The 16,570-nt window shown below is 33.0% G+C and overlaps 1 protein-coding gene across 2 annotated transcripts in view; it reads left to right on the top strand.

Moving 5' to 3' along the window:
• Positions 1–522: 522 nt before the first annotated feature.
• LOC124357675 (ethanolamine kinase 1) overlaps positions 523–16,570 on the top strand; it is a 46,556-nt gene continuing 30,508 nt past the window's right edge. For both annotated transcript variants that reach the window (XM_046809661.1, XM_046809660.1), the window contains exon 1: positions 523–731. The gene's annotated coding sequence lies outside the window, so the exon portion shown is untranslated. The remainder of the gene's footprint in view (positions 732–16,570) is intronic.

Here is a 16,570-nt window from a genome sequence, read left to right as displayed (position 1 = left end):
ACACTCGAAGCGAGTCTAGGTACAATTTTTAAACCAGAATTAGTCTAAAATTCAGTTTTAAGAGACTGAAATCATCATTCCAGATTAGTCAGATGGTTGAACCAATTATTATAGAAGATTATACAAAGGATAAGAGCGTGATTTGCGCAGTGTGCGAGTAGGGACAATAGCTCATAATTATATAACCTAATGATTAAGTTATTGTAACATGTGATGTGTTGAATCTCACAGTGTGATGTTTCAATTATAGTCTATACCACTGCTGATCACTGATCATTCCCAATCTTACCTTCTTATGAAAATAAAGAATAAAAGTCTAGAGAAAGAGGTATGAAGGTAAAAAAATAATACAATAACATATTGCACCACAGTATAAAAAATCATAGTATTTTTGATTGTACAAATTTTGTACAGTACGAGATATCATACAGGCGTAGAATCTATGCTGGTACTAGCCGAGTCCTTTTATCATCTGCTGATCTGCTTCTGCTAGACCGTTGTTATAGTGCTAGACTCGGTCAGTTGTGCATGATGACATGAATGATTGAAATTGACTGCCAAGTGCCAATGTCTTGTTAAAGTGTCAGTCTGTTAGTATTTGGTTTGTCGATTCGGATGCCGACATATAAAAAATTGTATTTGTAAATATTGAGTTATAATTATAAATATTACTTTGAATAACTGCACTGTGGTACTTAAGCTTGGAAATTGAAAATATAATCTTCGTTTGGGTAAGATCAAAGCTTGATCAGTATTTCATGGATGTGCGTGTATTTAGGTTAATTTGATTAGAACCCATGCATTTAAACATCACATCGTTCTTATTATGCTGTAATATTGTAATTCGATGTAGCTTACTTGTATATTCCTAAAACTATTTGTATTATTTACCAGTGCTATAGTAAATTAAATTTAACGAAATATTGTATGCATTGAATAACGTCAGTTGATTAACCTCAAATATTCACTGTTGGTTTAAACTGATAATGTAATATTATTTTACTTTTTTTTAGTGTTTTGAGTGTTTCTCAAGTTTGTCTGTTTAATTCAATAGCAGTTTAGGTTAATTAGGTTTAGGCATCTAGACACCTAAATAGCCTACCGTACCATATTAAATTAAAATACAATTTAGATATTGAATATGACCTGCCAAATATATTCAGAAATATTTGACTTTTACTTTAAATGTACCAAACAAATTGGTAGAGTACATTTGATGAGCAATATTTGTTTTCTTAAATATCCATATGTCCCCTAGATAAACTAGAATTTTAGGCCATGTAACTACCATATGTTTATTTATAGTTGGCCACTTTGTTACTTGTACAATGTTTATCACAAAATTTGATAACAAATATAAATATTTAATGGTTGATAACCATCATTCAGTGTTTGGAGGAAATTTTTAAAAATAAAGAGAAATATTCTTAATGTAGGTATTTACCTATCACAAGTAGATACATTTTGACTGTTCAAATCTTTGTATATGCATAAATAATTGTAAATATTATTACAAATTTCATTATTTGGTACTTGGTGCTTCTTCCAATTAGCCCTTAGGCAATGTAGTCCACCAGTTCATCCATTGTCTGGTCATACAAGGCTGTACAATCCAGTTGTAAATATTCCAACTGTAGTTGAGGGAGAAGAGGGGTTATTCCTTGTTTCTAAGTATCGCACCAACAAACTCTAATGAGCTATAACAATGTGGGTAAACTATGATAAGTGGACCCAGTTTTTATATCGGTTATTACAATAGTGATATTGTATATATTGAATAACAGAACTATACAACTTATATAAAATACGGGTACGGTCCAATAAGCGGACCCGGTTTTTTATATCGAAGAATATAATCATCGATACCTAATATTCGCATATCGAATCATAGACTATCAATCGATATAAAAGTAATAACAATCATATGTTTAAATTAAAATGTGAATTTAATGATAACAAATAATAAATGAACATAACCAAAATCAGGGAAACTCATAACTTTAACTAAATGAAACAGAACGAAAACGTTTTTACTAAAGTTGTGTCCACCATTACCTTCTTTTTTTGCATCTGAAGACGACCATGTTAGCTCCTCTGACAGTTACATTTGTTACCTTTCCACAAATATCACATAATGGATTCATAGGTACTAACCCAACATCCTGAAGCCATAAAAACATATTTTATCGTCTTTTAAAGCAATTTCGTGAAGCTTCCTAAGATTGACGGCCATTTTAATACACAATGTTACGTGAAATTTAAAATATTACCTTAATTGTATTATTTGAAAGTGTTTACAGCTGTTCATATAGATTATTTAAGTTGTTAAAAATAATTCATCAGTATCGATTAATTATATCGATGGTTATGATTAAGTAATATCGTTTGCCAATTTCCATATAAAAAACCGGGTCCGCTTATTGGACCGTACCCTAAAATACTAAATTAGTCGCAAGTTTCAAAGTAATAGAAATAGTATAAACAATTAATAGAAATAGTAATGTCATAAATAATTAGAAAAAACAAGCATTAATCAAATAAAACATTAAGACAAGTGACATGAAAAATGTCATTTAAATAATAAAGAAAACGTAACAAACATCTTGAAACCGAGGAAGACACAGTAAATTATCGGTATCAATTTATAATAACGTGACCATGGAAAGTTATGTTCATTTTTTTTCCCCTGAAAACAATAGTGAAGAAAAAATTCGTCGGCAACGAAAATCAAAGGAGTTACGATTTTTTGAAATCCTCTGAAAACTCTGTTTTTGACAGTACCTCTGGCAACACTATCCATATTTGACAGTTTGGTATTACTCCGCAGCTCTCTCAAATAAAGAAGGGACGCCATTTTGAACTATTTTGTTCCTCTGTGTCTATTCTTAACCTCCTAGTTCAGTAGTGGTAATGGCACACCTTTGTGTTGGATGTTCATTAAGGTAAGTGATAAGTTACTGAAATGATGCTGACCAGTACGTTAATCCTGTCAAAGATGCCTGCCCGCTGCGCAGTGCTGTGCACTGCTTGCTCTTTTAGAAAAAAAATTAACTCGAGCTTGCAAAAGTCGAATCCCAGATCACGTGATGCCCCTGCTCCTTAACGCAATAATGCCCGAAAGGCATCAATATAATACAATAATATACTTTCCCCCCAGTTTATATGCAGCTGTGATAATAATACTTGGCTATAAATGCCCAACCCATGAAAAAAAGTCCATTTTCCATGGTCACGCTATTGTAAATAAATACCAAATTATCTTTTAGTGTTTTGCATAGTGTTCTAAATACGACTATTTTTTTTATTTTAAAGAAGTTACTTATAGAACAAATTGTCTTTAGAATATGAAAATGTGTGTAGTTATTGCTCAAATTAATTACTATTGATTGAATATATTGATGGGTATAATAATTAAATAACTTTTGATATAAAAAACCGGGTCCGCTTATCGTACTCTACCTAATAATGCTTTCAATTCACTTTTGAAATACACAAATTTTTCGGGGATCTTGTTTTAATAATAGAGCCTGATTTGTTTATTTAAAAATTCATGGTAAACACAATTTTATAGCAGATAATGTACAAAGTGGCAATATATAAAGAATGTAATATATAATAAAATTTAAGAATGTAACAAGGAACAATTATAACTATGCATCAAGCATTAGTGTACACCAGCCCCAAACCCAAAGAGTAGAATAAATAGACTACGCAACATACATAAAAAACAACAAAGCCGTAACAAAATAAAACTATAAATATAAACATAAACATAAACCGGTACTTTGGGATTATACCGACCACACCCAGACATGAATCGTTATTTGACATTTTGCTTCTACTGATTACTAGATTAGCGTAGAACAATATTTCGTCAATATAAAACAGGAATTTTCTTATCACAAACTCCTCCCCATCCTCAGACAGAGGTAAAAGTCGAGCGGTCTAATAGATAACGTGATTGCAGAGTCTCGCTGCCCGTTCAGCTGGTGTGTCGCTTTGTTGTACTTCCGTGTTTTACCCTTACATTTTTTCCAAACACAAAAATTCAACAAAAACAAAAATTACCAAATAAAAACTAAATTCTTTAATGAAAAAAACACACAAAACTTGTTTTTATTCTTGATCACACTCCGCCACCCAAAATGCAAGTGCCTCTGACCCACCGAAGGTGCTGCCCCGCGCTGATGTCGACGAAAGAAAAACATCCCTCGAGATAGTACAGCTATCAGTAAAATATCAAATTATAGAGGGGCTGATCAGAAATATAAATTGAATTGTAATGGAAAGGCAATTATGTACCGTGCCAAAAACCTAAATAATCATGTGATGCCGTGTGGCCTGCCGTAATCGGGATTCTCGAGAAAGATAAGATAACAGCGACAACAATACCGATCACAATACCTGGAAATGCTTGTAAAAAAAAAAAATTTTGTAATTAAAGAGTTGTTTTTTTGTTCTATTATGTTTGTTTCTATAAATTTATATTTTTGTGTTCTTCATACTGGTGTGGTCGGTATAATCCCAAAGTACCTATAAATCAAGCAATGATAAAAACTTGAAAAATAAATTAACATCAAGTTTTCCATTCAAAAATACATGCTTAAGGAACTTTACACTTTCGAGAAAGAAATCATGTGATTTATTCATTTTATTTCCGGTTCTATGGAGCTTTGGGATGTAACCATTATATAAATATGACATTAAACTGCAGACACAAAGGAAGAGGTCATTTGAGCAGTTGGATGTTGGCACTCTGAAATCAACTTTAGCCAGAAGGTCCGGGCAGTCAACATCGTCAGTTAAAACTTTCTTGAGGAAGATCACATCCGCCTGTTGTCTCTAATAAATCTTCAGTCCTATATAATTTTTGTTTTTAAAAGTTGAATGCTGTAGGTTTTAGAAGTATTTTTAAGTCTGGTGTTAAAGTTGTGTTTTGTGTTTTTATATTCAGATGGGCAGTTTATTGTATAAAGAAGCCATTAATCACCACAGCTAAAAAAGGTCTGATGATGAAGGAATAAAAACCTCAGGTCAAGACGTTTCATATTAAGGTTGTTTCAAAACAAGTTAAAAAATATAGAATGTCTTAAAATAAAGAATATAGAGTTAGGCCTACTGAGATGCAAACTTGATGTATTAAAGTCCTACTGACTTCATATCGTGGAAATCAGTCTCTGAGGTTTGATAGTAAAAAAATAAGTGAATGATGAAATTAATTTGCTTTCACGAAAAATATGTTAAAAGTAGAAGTGACGTGTTGGTGCTGGGGGCCTCAGTGATGCAAACAATCGAACTGTCTACTGTTAATGAACTTGTTAAAATTGTGGGTGACTTTTCTGTGATAGGCAGACATTTTATATTTACACGTGTAAGTAATAATTTTGCTGCAAGTGTAAAACACCATTCAGGCTTAAAAATGACAGTTGTAGCCACTGTACAGATTCTTTGTTCATCGATTAAAAAACTCTTTAAGCCTATCAATTCCTTAAGGAATTAGCACACAGATCCTGTCCGGCTGAAGACAAATGCAGTAACGCCAACAGATCTTACCCCTACTTTGTCCAGTTTGGGAATAAGACTCACGATGGATGAGTTACTGGAAAAGCAAAGTTTGATAGAGGCTGGACACATTTTTCACTCTAGATACGTGTTCACCATTACAGTTTTTGTGTATTCCAGAATATTTAATATATAATTTAATTGCTGAAAATTAACTATGAACAGCTATAATTGAACTTAAAAAAGAAGTACTCTTTATATCTTAATAAGTACTTCTCTCATATCTTTTATGATACAACTAATGTAATCTGCTGGTGACAAAGATAGTTGGCAGGCTATAGCAACATTGTTGAACAGTACAGGTTTTTTTAAAACAATTACGTCTTAGTAGTCCTTTAATTTTATGTCATATTTTGTAGGAAATTCTCTCGTGGGATTGAAATTGTGTGAAACCTGGTGTAACAAATTGTCTTAGTTTATTAGTTAGGAAAAGATTTTTTGAAAACAAAATGAGTGTTATAATAAGATCTCGGATCTGTATTGCCTGGGGCTTGGGAAATAAATTATTATACTATTACAACAAGTAGAATTGCATAAATGTGTTAATAGTTCAAAACAGAAAATCTGTCAATTTAAGAAACGATTCAAACTTTAAAAAATAATTTCTTAATTCAGCTTGTGCAAAAGCTGTGTATCTTACTGCCAAAGAATGACATCCTCTACAGAGTTCAAAATAAAGTGTGAGTTGTTCTCTCATGTCAAATGCATCCCTCTGGTAATTTCTGCCTATCCTCTGTAATCACCTAGTAAACTGCAGTTTCTTCCAGCTTGCTGGGTTGTCAATAATAGTATTGATAGTGGACACAGTATTTACTTCTGTCTCTCTTCACTCTGCTCTGCCTCCAGTATGCTGGCAAAAAAAATCAGTTCTTCATTTGAGTAGAATGAGGAATTCAATTTCATCGAAACAATAAAATAAACAGAATCATAACAAATGCATGTAATCTATTCACAATGTTTAGTCAAACATAAATTGGAGAAGGGGGGGATTGACGAGCAGGGCAGCCCATGGATATGGATGAGACTGGACAGAGCATTGTCTGTGTACCAACAAGAGACATATTTACTTGGTATGAAACAAATTCACCATACCTAGGCACACTTAAGTGCTTAAATGAACTGATTTTAACAAATTGTTTGATTTTAGTATGGCATCAATTTAATAGTTAATTAAAACATAGTTCTAAGCTATACGAGGTGAGTTCAAAAAGTATCGTGAATTTTGAATTTTCGCGGGTTACGTATATTTGAATTTCGATTTCTTTGTAGCGTTATGTTGGTACTATGTCTCTCACTTATGTTGACAATTTCGGCCATTTTGAATGTTCAGTTAATTGTTGACAGCTGCTTTGCTTGCACGTGTTTTGGTTCGTCTTCGATTTTTACCTATTTAAAAAAATGGAACAAAGAACCTGTATCAGATTTTATGTGAAAAACGAAATTAAGTGCGCGGATGCATTCCGAATGTTGACTGTGGCATACGAAGAAGCTACTTTGGACAAAAGCAACGTTTATTGGTGGTACAAAATGTTTTCAGAATGCCAAGAAGATGTGAACGACGAAGAGCGTGCCGGACGCCCGAGCACTTCAACAACAGACGAAAAAATTGATGACGTGAAGAAAATTGTATCGGCCAATCGTCGAATCACCGTTAGAGAAATTGCCGAGGACCTAGGTATATCGATTGGCTCGTGCCATTCGATTTTAATCGATAATTTGGGCATGAGACGGGTCGCCGCAAAGTTCGTACCAAAATTGCTCAATTTCAATCAAAAACAGCATCGCATGAACATTGCTAATGAGATGTTGGAATCTGTCCGCGACGACCCGAATTTGCTCCAGAGGGTCATAACTGGTGACGAATCGTGGGTTTATGGTTATGACGTGGAAACCAAAGCTCAATCATCTCAATGGAAGCTGCCGCACGAACCAAGACCGAAAAAAGCACGCCAAGTTCGGTCGAATGTGAAAGTTTTGCTTACAGTTTTCTTCGATTGCAGGGGCGTGGTGCATCATGAGTTCTTGCCACAAGGTAGAACAGTGAATAAGGAATATTACCTGCAAGTTATGCGCAATTTGCGCTAAGCAATCCGCCAGAAACGCCCGAATTTGTGAAAAAACAAAAATTGTCTTTTGCACCACGATAACGCCCCTGCTCACACATCGCTGCTTGTACGCGACTTCTTGTAAAAAAACAAAACACTAATGATACCGCAGCCACCGTATTCCCCAGATCTGGCCCCCTGTGACTTTTTCTTGTTCCCGAAACTGAAGAGGCCCAAGAAAGGACGACGCTACGCCACGATTGACGAGATAGAGACAGCATCGAAGGAGGAGCTGAACGAGATACAAAAAATGATTTTTTGAAGTGCTTCGAAGATTGGAAAAAACGTTGGCACAAGTGTATAATATCCCAGGCCGATTACTTTGAAGGGTAAAAAATAGATATTCACAAATAAATAAATAATTTTTGAAAATACACAAAATTCGCAATACTTTTTGAACACACTATGTAATGCCACCTCAAGCAAGTGTTCTAGTTCCTCTCAATGAATGGTTTTGTAATTGCCTAAATTTAGATATATCAATGCGTTATATATAAAACTACAGACACAGATACTTATTTGATCACTTTGTTTTGATGTGCAGAATGAATTGCATCAAATAGTAATTATTTTAAATAAAATATATGACAAAAACAACAAAATAATAAATAAAAGTAATATAAGATGGCGGTGGCTAAATAAAATGTTCCAAACCTTATGGTCTGGCTCCTTCCAACTAACATTTCTTGTACTAAGTTTTGTGCACCTCCGTCCCAGACATCCAGTCATTTGTCTGGTGACTTTTTTCCAGTCACTTGAAAAAAAGTCAGAGTGGACAACGACTACAAGGAGGTCTAGACCAAAAAGACATTTTGGGCCGGAGGCAACAAAGTCTCATAAAGCTGCTTCTCTGGAACAGATTTTCCGCTCTTTGATCTGAGGACTTAGCTAGTAACAGAGTACCAAGGAACTAATCCTAGATTATGAACCAATGAAGCAACTGATATTAAGTGGATCAGTACTGCCCTCTAATCTGACTGGGCCAGAAAACTGTTGGTTTAATATTCTAAAAACATACATAAAACCAATAAATTAATGAATGGTATATTAGTGACTTTCATTGCCGTAATTTATATACTCATTCTTGGGAGAAACTGCCAAGTTCTTCAAAAAAATACTTGAGAAAATTTACTGGAGGATAGCATTCTCATTCTGAGATCATTAAAGGAAAATGAATGTGTTGTTCTTCTAGCTGGAACATACAACGTTCCCAACTGCTGTGAAAAGATTGTAATACCCTCAAGATTTTAAGATAATTGAGACTGACAACATGTTGAATTAATATAGTCGTATCTCGGACATCACTATAATTATAATTGAGAAATTAAAACATGGAGCATTGATTTGGGGTAACAGAAACTATTTGTTAATGCTTTGAAGAATTGAGTAGGCTGTCTCAACAGAAGATATTATAGTACACTAATCTTTTAGCAATGTTGTATGATATTGCTTTGTATTATTGTTTGAAAACTGTAAAATTTTATTCAAAACTAGAAGAAATCATCCATAAATATATTTCAAACTACCAAACCTACTTAAATACTACTGCAATTACAGGCAACATTTTTATTTGCTTTTTTTGTCATATAAATTCATATCCCACTACAGGAACTATACAAATTAACAATCTCTTTAACACTTGCATTAGCTATTTTATTAAAGGGAGCTTACTTCACAGATAACACAAGAATTTGATAAAAATAATGATCATTGCAAATTAGTTACAGCATTTTTTTATTTAATATATTGTTAATCCTTTAAATGTTAAAATCAGTTGTTACTACTGTCACACTATGTATTATAACATTATGATCTTAGAGATTCCAATGAGCTTAGTTCCTTATCTGTGTTGTAAGAAATATTATACATATGGCCAATTGTAGACTTTCTCATAGTTTTCAAGAGAAAGCATCTCTTGAGTCTAGCGGGGCAATTCATGTCTCTCTTACATTCATCAGTGTGCTCTCTTTTGCATACTGGTCCTGTGGCCATCCGTATCTTTCTTCTGGCACTTACTGGATTAACAGCAACAAATATCTGTGCTTTCTCTTTTAGCTCACTTTGTTTGCACACGCTCAAAACATTAGAACCTTTTGATATAAGTTTTAGAATAGCTGAAAACTGTGATTCAGAAAAAATTTGTACAAATAATACTTCTTAAAAACAATATTGTTAAGTGAACAGATTAATTAAATGACAAACAATTTAGTTTAAGCATGTAATTATTTCAACCGTAATTAAAATTTAATCAAATTTTCTACTTTACACAGTTTTGTTGAGTAACATGACATAGGCATATTAATAATAGTCATTAAAATATGAGCAACTTTCATCAAATAAAATTAGGCTGCTATCTATTTTTTTAAGTAGGCTGAGTTCTGACAAACATTTTTATGACTTTGTTATCATAACATAGTATTTCTTATGACAATTTCAGTAATGCTTAACAACACTTGTCATCTATGTGCCTAATATAGGGTCTACGAAAAAGAATGCTGGTATTTTGAATGGCCATTACTCCGCTAACTAGGTTTTGTCAAAATCAGTATGATTTTTGTTTACAAAGGTTTGTACGGCCCTAAAAAATAAAGCAGTTGAAGTGGTAATAATATTTTTGGATAGATTATTAAATTTGTTATTAAAATTGCCTTTTACATTTACACAGATATGTAGTAGCTTTCATCAATTACTGTGACAAACATATTTTAAAAATCAATAATTGAGAAAGCAATTCTTCTCAGAAAACTATAATCTTCAGTTTGATTAGAGATTTAAAATTTTTCTGAACAAATAACATCTCTATATGCTTCTGCACAAAGTGTTTTATTGCCCATTTTTAGTAGGGGTGTCGCCCCCTCTTAATTCACCCATCTTCTAGATGTGTGATACTCAGTACCTGACCCCATGCTACTCCTCCAGTTTTGGTAGCAACCATTTAATTAAATTTCGTATGGAAGTTACTGAAAGCACTACTTGTGAGATCCAAATTTAACAAGAACCTCCCCAATCGTCTATTTGTGTGTAGGATATTTCCATGGTACAATAAACACTAAAAATAAACCATAAAATACCCCAGGGCAGATTACATGCAACAGCAACATACAGTAGCTGCCTGTACTGTGTCTACAACAAATTCACCCAGGTGCAAACACTCATGGCAGACCAAGGAAGTGCTGACATCTAGTAGAAAATGCCAGAATGACTTGCACAATGTCACAGAAATTTGTGCAACACTACGGTAGACAAAAGAATAAAACAGGAACTATATAAAAATGTGTAATATTAAGTCAGTGGCACACTTTTATGCAGTTGCTATGAATGTAATTAACATCAGAAACTATGAAGGGGTGAATGAATTATTGATCACTTTTGTAATTTATAAACCATTTAATGTTCAAATTTAACTCTTCATTGGATTGCTAACAACACAAAGATTCCCATCTTTTTTACAGCCTATGAAATGTAAAATATTCATCATCACAAAATAATTCTTGATATGCAATCCAACCAGCATTTGATCATGCACAGCCACCTACATGGTATACATGGTGATGTGATACAAAATCATGATGTTTAAAAAGTTCTATGGCAATTTACAGCACACACTCAGCAGTGGATGATTCTGGACAAACAGATGCCATTCTCTTCTTCTAAGATATTTTCTAGTTGGAATGAAGTTTAGTTAAACACAATCTCAACGTGGGATTTCAAAAGACTAGAATTCATAGTGCATGCTCGGATTAAGTATAGTAAAAAATAAATTAAAGATGTCTTATTTTACCAAGCAAAGTCAAACACAACCTGAGGACCAACGGCTTAAACTTGACTTCTGAACCACCATCAATGGCTAGGCAGGCGGGATGCTTGCAAGGACAGGATCGCTCAGCTGTCACCCATCTACCCCCTCCCACCCTCCCTCCAAATGGTGGAATAGTATTTGCAATTATTCCTGTGACACACAATGGAGTGGAGTGAATCACAGCACATGTGTTGGCAAGAGTATGATGTGACTGTATAACTTTTATCAATATTTTTACTATACAGGTTGTCCCACAACAATTTACCTAAAATTATTACTAAATTATAAAGGTATGCCACACCACATGTCGCGAAACAGGCTTCACTGAAATTGCATGCACAATTTCTAATCTATAACTCATTTAATCCTCGGGATGCCCTGCGGACAGATATACAGGTACACAATCTTAGGGAAAAGAAATTTATATAGAAATTATGTTCAGCCAAATTTGATGGTTGGATATGCACCATCATAGCACACATTTTTGTTGTATTATGTAGAAATGACGTTTCATTCCAAATTTATATTCCACGGATGAAATCTTTCTCAAGATATCTTGCCACACGATACATTTAAATTTTTTAAATTAAGTTAGGTTTCTTAGCAATTTTCAAATAATTATAAATAAATAATAAAAGTTCCGGTGACACGCTAGGGAGGGTACTATAATGCAAGAATGCACTGAAATCAAATCTTGTCACCGACTTTTAACATTGACTTTCCACTCGATTATGTTTTAGTTTTACTTTACTCACATGTTGAGATCATATACGATTGTACGCAATTTGTCTACAAATTAATTTATTCTTCTATTTTCTAGTTGCCATCATGATTACCCCTAAGACCAATATAAAAAGGGATTTACTAATTCTTAGCCAAATCCCTCAAGTGACATGCACCATCATCGAACACAATGTCTTGAAAACAAAATTTCAAGCCTGTAGTCATTTCGTTTTTAAGATATCGTGTAGAGTGCCAGACAGAAATTAAACTTTCCCACCCTCTTGAGTAATAGACTTTGCTAAAGCTCAGCCAATAAATATTTTAGTTGAAGATGGTTATCCAGCAGTTGTAACTCATTTGTAAATTGAAATCCGTATGTTGGGAGGTGGCAGGATTAAGCTTAAATGCACGGTCATTGTGTTTTGTAAGGCACACTAGTGCTTTATCAAGTGACATGCAGGAGTTAAAAATAAACTCAGCTACATTCTAGATACTTTGCATAACCAATAAAAACATGATTCACTGTATTCTAAAATCTTTGATGTTTAGCTCCAATTTTAAAGCTACCTACGTATTGCCAACAAGCGGTCCAGCTTCTGCCCTTTCCTAAGAAATATTTAACATCTTTACTGTGATTCTATGCTCACTTGTGAGGACAGTGATTAAGCCGGTCTAAAATTTCTGCCACAGTAAACATGTTAAACTACTATACATACGTTTAGCTATGATATATGTAGTTATACATCTTGACTTTGGCTTTGTACCCAGTGGAAGTAGTGAGGACAGTGACTAAGCTGCCATAATATCTGCTACTACGCTAAACAGACAATCCACCTCATTAAGGTTAATAGCCAAGACCTGTCTATAGACTTTTCTAGCATTTTCAAAAACCCGTCAATGGTGATATTGCCTTAAGGTTGCACTGCGAAGTTGTTCAAGTACAAGATCTATGTTTTCTCTTTTCCATACTAGTTACTATTTATGTCTTCCTATAGTTTAAAAAGCTTTATTATGACTATATTTCTTGATGGTTAGTGTCTATTACCACAGCAAACATGTTATGTACTGACAAAAGCTTTCATTACAAATATTGGAAAGTCATACATGTACCTAGGTAGTTTCATCAAGGTAAATAGCTTTTGCATTAATAAATAATGAGTGAATATTAATTAATGAGGTCACAATAGTTCCAGTTCACTTTTAGGTTTTAAAACAAGCTCGTATACGAATTAATAGTGGTTGAAGGTGGGACAATGATAACAAATATGTAAATTATACTGAGATATTTTACAAGAGCTAATGAGGTTGCAGATAAATTTGTTCATCTCTGAATCATTCACTGTATTTGAATTCCAGGCTGAGGTCTTCAGCTTTGGTGTAAGGAGGTTAGTAGAGGTGGTGAAGTTAAAGCTCTCCAGATTCTGGTAAAATTAAAAATTGTTTTGTTTAAGATGAATTTAAATAACAGAGAAATTGGTTGTTGCTTTTCTGGAACAAGGCGCTACATTAAACTTATTCCAGAAAGTAGCAGTTCTGAATACCAGTCTATGCCTTATTTTTCATTTCATTGATTTTTTGTTATTTTTTATTTAAAAATTTTTAAAAACTTAATTAGTTGGAGATAACTAATTAAAAATCAGTTGAATTGGTTAAAGGTTAAAAACCTTTTTTAGGGTCGTAAAAAGATTTTCTGGACATTAGCTAAGAACAATATTGTATAGGCATGTTGTCATAAGAAATGGGTAAGACTGTTAGGGCCTATCTAATCTTTGAAGACCTACAATGTGAACTTAGCATCGGCTTGGTGGGCCTTCATATAGCACAAGACTGAGTAACCACTGCAGGTCACAGAATATCTTGTGTACATTGTGGCCTGTGTCTCAGAGACCAAGCACAATAATTGTCCAGTAGACAGTGAAGTAATGCATGCCTCACTCTGCTTATTATTAATTTTTAGGGCTGCCTGAACACTTTCAGAAATTTTTCACTTATAAGGTATGTCATTGTAACAAGAATTTTGTTTATATATTTAACAAGTAATTGTTACATACTCATAATAATTTCCCCAAACATCAATTAAAAATCTACACATTGAGGGAACAAGATAAAAAAACTGTATTTTACTTTTAATTGCCCAATTGAAGGTGTCTGGTAAATGGTTTAAATGACAAAAAATTAACAATTTAAATAATTTTAGAGTAATAATGAGTATGTCTGACATTTACAAGTTTCCCATCCAATAGATCATGGGGGATGTGAAAGTCCTCTCCACGCCTAAAATTGTATTCAAAATACCTAGTTTGTGACACATGTAGTTTCCCTTCTTTCTAGACTGAAATGTGAATCAGAAGAGGGGGAGGGGGTGTTTGAAAATACACCTAAATAGCCTCTATCCAAGAAAATTTAAAAGAATTATATTTTAAACACTTTTTTGCACACCTGAAATATTATTTGATATTCTTGTCTTTTTATATTATCCAATTAAATGTAATAAGAGTATTATATATTTTGTAGCATGAAAAATTTATAATAATGTTATCTTTGTACGCCAACGTTGGTATGCCAACTCAACTAATTTGCAGTCATTATTGATATTAATTTAGCAAAAACACCTAATAAAACAATGAAATCACACAAATAAGTATAACATTTTATTATTTTTGTTTTATTCAAATAGATTAGAATTAAGGTATTCCATTCCCTATGCAAATAAATATATGCATATTGCTCAGCCACTACCCTGAAACTTTGTATTGGTCGATGCTGGTTAACGAACTTATGAAAGACTTGTAAGTACTATCCCTATACCAAGTTTAGTTTGAAACAATAAAAATTTACAGTAGTTGTCATAATTACAATCTCACAATATATTGTATAGGCACATATGTATCTAAATTTTTAGATAGTGGTGGTTTTGTGTTTTCGAGGCCATGGTGAGCAAAAATACAAAAATGTCAGATAACTCCACAATGTGTGACATCAGCATGATTGCAATATTTAGCAGTAGGTGTCTATAAAATGTAACTAAAATGCATTTTTCCATTACTCAGTGTTCTACCCTAAACACAAACATTTAACTCATTTTCTTCTGTAAAAAATACTGTATTGATAACATAATACAAACCCACCAACCAAGATGGGAACACAACAATCAGCATGGGAACTACTAGAAAAGTCAAGTGTTCTGGTTGATTAGAAGATATCAAATGGAACATAGCCAATATTAGAATTTAGTCAGTCTTATTAATCATCCCGATAACAACACGGTTCAGAGTTCATGCTAAACTGTAGTTATCTGTTTCTAAGGGTCTATCAAATTTAACATACCTTCACTGCTAGTCTTTATTGAGTGAAACTGAGGAGCCTCGTACTGCCTCTTTACCGCAAGACACCTCCCACAGTCAACATGTTACATGAACTCAATGGTACCTGTAAAATTAAACTGTACCTGGTACACTCACTAATTCTACTTGTCTTTCATCTCATTCATCCATAGTTATTCCAGTATACTAAAAGATACGTTGCAAGATAAAGACTCATTTATAAGAATTCACTACGGGATAAAATAGAAATTTCCAATGTTAATTTTAGAGTAAAGTAACAATTTAATGTTACAAGTATTTCGAGGTAGAACAAATATAAGTATAACATCTACATTTACTGGTATTCATCTTGATTTTAGTTTCATACAAACAATGTTAAACCTCAAAACACCAGTACCCTGTTTTCAGTTGTATATATATGGAGGATATTTCATTTTAAGGATATAAATAGTACTCATCTTAATAATTTTTAAATTCTTCCAATATTGTTTTTGGTTATTCAGGAAAATAATGTTTAACCTTTATAAACTTCATAATTTAAACATTAAACCAGTTAACAATTTACAAAAAAACTAAAGTGATGGAGTAATAATATCTTTAAAATGAGATATGTACATAATCCTAAAATAAAAAAAATAAAGAGATTAAATTAAACATTGTTCTTATAAAGTAAATTCAAGGTTGTTTTGCTATAGCTACTCTCTTGAAGACCTGTTTGGAGTAGTTGGTTTCTCTTAGTTAGTCCATCCCTATGTGTACTCGTAAAGGCCATAATGTTTGAACTGCAACCTGTTCTAAATTTTGCAAGAATGTTTATTCACTAAGTAAAGGCATCAATTGGTTTTATTGATTGTACCTTTTTGTGATGGAATAATAATGAGTAATGTTAAAAGACTGCCCATGTTTATGGCATGTAATGTAGTAATACTACTAATTTCTGTAATTTTATAATTAATTAATGCTGAGTACAGAGTTAATAAAAATAAAAAATCTGAAGATTTAGAAAAATATTTTTAAAATATTGTTTCAAAAACGTATCATAACTTTGCGTGGTGATG

This window comes from Homalodisca vitripennis, chromosome 3, assembly GCF_021130785.1.
Source record: "Homalodisca vitripennis isolate AUS2020 chromosome 3, UT_GWSS_2.1, whole genome shotgun sequence".
NCBI lineage: Eukaryota > Metazoa > Arthropoda > Insecta > Hemiptera > Cicadellidae > Homalodisca > Homalodisca vitripennis.
This window is presented reverse-complemented; position numbering and strand designations above follow the sequence as displayed.